Here is a 6000-nt window from a genome sequence, read left to right on the forward strand (position 1 = left end):
TAGTTGAATATGAGATAAATCAAAAATAATGTACTACAGTATTGTATACATTTAAAACCCGTACAAAACGTGTATTTAAAAGATTAATGAGTAAATGTTACAGTATTAAAATGCAGGGACATAGCGTTTTCTATTGTTTTATAACAAAAAAGCTATATTTTAAGCAATATTTTAAGCGTTATATATAAAGATCTTCTGTAGTACATTCAATATCAGCATGGCAGTCACGCGAAGCCGGGGCTAGGATAATAATAATAAACGTATGAAGAAGGAAAGAGCGAGAGAGAGAGAAGAGGTATAACCATGAACATTATCCCCAAGGCGATCACTGGATCGAATTCTAAATCTACTGAGATTTTCATTAAAAAAAAAGGTTTTAAGAGACATCTCCATGGTTTTCACTGTGTAAATCTTTTTCAATTTATATGATAATACTCCGTAATGATCCTCCTTTTATTGTTTTCTTTTGTAATCTTGCGTAAAATTAACCAGTTATTGAACGGGGCTTGATGGGTTAAATCAATAGTACGTGAACGCATTTGTATTCTAATGTTGTCAGTCTAACTTGATTTGGTTAACTTGTCGATCTCTTTATAACTACTTGATACAAGCTTTGTATTGCAAATGTCGATGCGGGTTGCAAAGACCGATGATTGCGGGTTCAAATCCAGGCAGGCACCACCTAATTTTCAGTTTCGTGAAAAACCTGCCTGTTTAATTTAAAAAAGAAAGTGTGGCTTATTTTTATCCTAAGTACGGAGATATAGATATAGTATACTAAGAATACTTTTCTTAACGATTATTATTAAAGTATCAAATTAATCTCCTCTTCTTTTGAGTAGTTTTGGAGATCATTCTACCACACTGCTCTAATGTGTGTTGTTGGATTAAAGGCGGGCAACGCACCTGTAAGCCTTCTGGTGTTGCAGATGTCCTAGGACGGTGGTAGACTTTCCATCAGGAGAGCCTCCTGCCCTGCCTTGTTTGCCCCCTATAATACATAAAACACATGAGACATAAAAAATAGACACATGGAGGTTTCGCCGTCGAGCATCAGATGAATTCTAAAATCAAATTAAGCACATAAAAACTGGGTACTTACCCTGGGTTTGAACCTCCAATCAGCGTTCACTATCCTGGCTCTCTAATGTAAATAACAAAGGCATTAAGATTCATTGTTGCTTGTCACGTGTCACTTCCGATTCACGTTGTTTAACCACTGGACCAAACAGAACACTCTCATATTAAACTATCATTAGAGGGACCATTTGCTTTCTGTAGTAAATTAAAAATACCCCTCTTCGATGTCTCTATGACAAAAACATTATTATAAACTATCCCAATTCAAAACACATTTTACATCCAACCTAAATCAAAGAACGAGAAACTTTTAAAATTTCACGGTTAGTAGAGAACTCTTTCTGTACATTAAAACCATCTTCACAGCCATCCATCATCAGAAAGTCGTTAATGATCCCCAACTAAATATTTTCTTTAAACCAATTCACCGGATCGCCAATTTATTATGAGCCGTCATTATAAATATTTATTACGGTACTGTAGATCTTCGGTATACTGGTAAACCAGTATAAAATGGTCCGTTACATGATTTATTTATTGAAGACGTTTAGGTCTCTTACATTGGTTATTGCGTCTATTTTAAGTCTCGCTAGTTTAAGTTAAAAACTATTATAAAAGTCGTAAACTAGTGGCAAAGTCGTTTATTGAAGCTTTAAAATTTTATACACAAACAGTTCGGGCTATTTTTGTTCAAACGGATGCTTATTTGTATTAATTAGTGTCAAAGATGGCAACATAATTTTGTAACTCTTTACCGCTCCACATCATAAATTAAAATACATTACATACAATTTTATACTAGGACTATGTTCAAGTCTGGGTAGGTACCACTCGCTTTTTTTATGATATAGGTTGGCGGACGAGCATATGGGCCACCTGATGGTGAGTGGTCACTATCACCCATAGACAATGACGCTGTAAGAAATATTAACTATTCTTTACATTTTCAATGTGCCACCAACCTTGGGAACTAAGATCTGTAGTAACGCTCGCTCACTCACCCTTCAAACCGGAACACAACAATACTGCGTACTGTTGTTTGGCGGTAGAATATCTGATGAGCGGGTGGTACCTACCCAAACGGGCTAGCACAAAGCCTTACCACCAAGTGAAAGTGAAGTTTACATATTCTGCCACAAAACAGTGGCATAGTTGCATTGCAAATGTCTTGATCAAAAAATTAAAAGTATTAAACGTAAAAATATCACTGTTTCGGGATGTAATCTACCGGAAAGAACTGTCAAGAAATTTATTAGTTATTCTTTTCCAATACATAAAATATAAAACTAAGTATAATTATGTATGTATAATATTATTATCATTATCATGCCTGAAAATTAATAAGTAGCCAGTAACAGACACAAGAGGCATAACTTCTTATTTGGCAAATTGATTGGTGTATTGGTGATGTATAGCATTTCTTACAGCTCATACAGAATGATGCTTGCGTTTGACACTAGAAGGTCTTTTCGCTCGTGGCAACTCGTTATAAAAATTGAGCCGAATAAAAATGGGCGTGTGATACACATATGCGTCATTATGAATATAAATAAATCTTCCAAATACCTATAGTTAACACTTCATTTTATCTTAAAGTGTTATTATTATAATTATGATTTTAAAATTCCTAATTAAGATAAAATATACTCCTGCTTGATAATATATAGACTAAATATGGACTGGATTTCAATTTATTTCAACAATTCATTTCTAAAAAGTCGTAACGTCTTTTTATTTTCTTTAATTCATAGCAGAATTAAAAAAACACTTTTTTAAACTTTTGTTTTGTTCATAAAAAATAAAAAAAACAGAAAACGCCTTCATTATGTATTACTTAAAGGTGTTTATCGAACATAATTTATCACACAACGACAGCGCGTTGAGTGAACGATCCCCTTTATTTTGATGTGCCCTCATACGTCACAGCCGCCCATACACATTTCAAACTGTCAACATGACAGTTACGGTTGCAATACGGTGTAGGAGAGAGCGGATTGAAATCTCCGAAGCTTCAAAAACGTTTATATGCATAATAATAATAATAATAATAATAATAATATTTTATTTCGACCATCCAAGGATCATAACATTTACATTTATACAATTACATATTATCTACTTATGAAAAGATATTAGTATACAAAATATTTATTTTAAAACTACGTTAGTAACAATAATAAAAAAATATACAATAGTTAAAATTTATTTAAATACTTACTCTATTTATTTATTTAAGACAGGAACGATTTGCCAGCACATGAACCATTCCACAATGATTCAAATACCGGCAATCGCACCTGTCACTAAATGTTTTCAGGGTGCTGCTGGGACTAGCACGAATCCTACGCAACAAGGATGTACACCGTTTTCTTAACGTAGTGTAAAAACAATCTACTCGTGCTTCGGCAAACATACCGGATGCACTGCAGTATCGCGGTAGACCCATCAGCAACCTAAACGCATTATTATATTGTACCCGTAGGGCATTGAACTGTTTTTGCGTGTAGTCGACCCACAGGTTGCTCGTGTAAAATGAGGTACAGTAAGCTCTGAAAAGAGTGACTTTAACATCTATGGAACAACGAGCAAACCTGCGTACAAGCATATTAGCTCTAACAGACAACGCCCTGCGCTCCCTTTCCATGTCTGCATTATCTGTCAGGTCAGAACAAACCACATGTCCGAGGTACTTAAACTGCTCCACCCTTTTCAATGGAGTCCCATATAGCTTAACAGGAGGAACTGCATAAGACAGTGGCTTATTACTGGCCGGAAACACCATGAATTCGCTTTTCTTTACATTATATGTCAAGCCATTCAAACTAGCATAATTTTCACAGATCTTAAGCAATTTATTAAGACCAGAGACAGACGCACTCAGCAGCACCATGTCATCTGCATAACTGATATTATTAAAACATATGCCGTCGATATAACATCCGACATGTGTGCTACTGAGCTCCTCAATCAGAGCGTTTATGTAGAGGTTGAAGAGCTTAGGTGATGTAAGCCCCCCCTGCCTTACGCCACACTCTAGCCTATATGGTTTCGAGAGGCTTTCAGACCATCGTACTACATTGACCTGGTTAAGATACCAAAATTTAAATAAATTACTGATTTCAAGAGGTATCCCCGTGTGTTGTAACTTTTTCCATAAAATATCATAATTTACCAGATCAAAAGCCTTAGATAGATCTAAGAAACATGCAAAAACTGGTGTGTATCTCTCTGTGTAGTACCTGACAGTTTGCTTCAAACACAATATAGCTGATTCTGTGGATAAGCCAGGCCTGAAACCAAACTGATTATCATGCAGATTTAAGTATTTGTCGAGTTGTGTATCAAGCAAACCATCAAGCACTTTAGCTGCAACAGTAGCGAGAGAAATCGGCCTGTAGTTGGATTTATCACTAATGTTACCGGTTTTGTTTTTCACGATTGGTACCACCACGGTCTTCATAAGTGCCTCGGGTAAATATGCATGTTTGATACAAAGATTGTATAAAGTCGCTAAAACTCTCGAAAGATGAGGCCCTGCATGTTTTAGATGTTCAATACTCAACCCGTCGTGCCCAGGAGATTTTCCGCGCGACATAGAGTTAATTATCTTGTAAACATCATCGGGTGTAAAACGAACTTCTGTCCCTGGACAACGTGTCGACGAAAAATGACCCTGTTGTGATGGCCCCAATGGCGATGTTACTGTAAAATGATCCCTAAACAGATCGGCTATAAGACTGTGTTCACTAATACCATCGACGCTCACTGGAAGGCCAGGCCGACCATTATTTATTTTGTTTGTGGCCTTCCAAAAATTATTGAAGTCATGCTTTGAGTGATGTGAAGCAAGGATGTCCATTTTTATTTGCTCACTATGATTTTGGCACCACTTTAACCTTGACTTAAAGATACTTCGGGTTTCTTTCATTTTATTATACACGTGACCTTCTACAGGCTTACCATACCAGCTCCACATCAAAAAAGCAGATCTGGCCTCCCTATGAGCATCGCGTACATACCTGTTCCACCCAACTACAGGCCGCCTTTCAACAGCTCCCTTTACACTGCACGATTCACTTGCCGCCATCGACAGTATATTAATGACATCACTATACAGGTTATCAATTAAGATTTTGTGATTCGTATTTTTACATATGTAATTACCACAAAAACTGTCATCTGGCAGTTCTAAATTACTTAATCGCTCATGACATAACATTGTATACAGTTGTATTTGTTCTGGGTTTTTATTTCCCCATAGTACTGTATTACGAACAGATTTATCGTTATAATTTATTTTTGGTGGAATTAACTCTAAATTACATTCGATTATTAAAGGAAAATGGTCAGACCAAAACACATCATACATTATATAAATGTTTACAATAGATGATAGGGCGGACTTGGTGACTACACAATGATCCAGCCAACGGTTTGTTCCGTGGGCTTCACTGACAAAAGTGTATGTGCCCGAATTGAGACCCAAAAACTGTGTATCAACACAGGTCCACTTTAACTCGTCACAAAAACATTTTAGTTCAATATAAAACTGTTCGTTAGGATGCGCGTTAAAGTCCCCGAGTATATAAACGTACTCGACATTTTCATTATTAATAATAGCACTTACCGAACTGAGTATATCCGTAAATTCTGGGAGATTTTGAACATTTTCAGTAGGCATATAAACACTGAATACCAGCACTGCCCTGTGGTCAATCACTATTTTTATTGCACACAATCGAGGGTTATCACATTGCACTACGAATACACTTGGAAAGACACTTTTCTTCCAAAGCAGCGCGACACCTCCATACGGTCTGCCACGTAGCACACCCACAGCTGTGTCTACCGCAGAGGTACCAGTACAACTATATTCTTCATTAATGTTACTCAGGAATGGTATATCGTGCGGTAGTAACC

The sequence above is a fragment of the Vanessa cardui genome, chromosome 20 (genome assembly GCF_905220365.1).
Source record: "Vanessa cardui chromosome 20, ilVanCard2.1, whole genome shotgun sequence".
Lineage (NCBI taxonomy): Eukaryota > Metazoa > Arthropoda > Insecta > Lepidoptera > Nymphalidae > Vanessa > Vanessa cardui.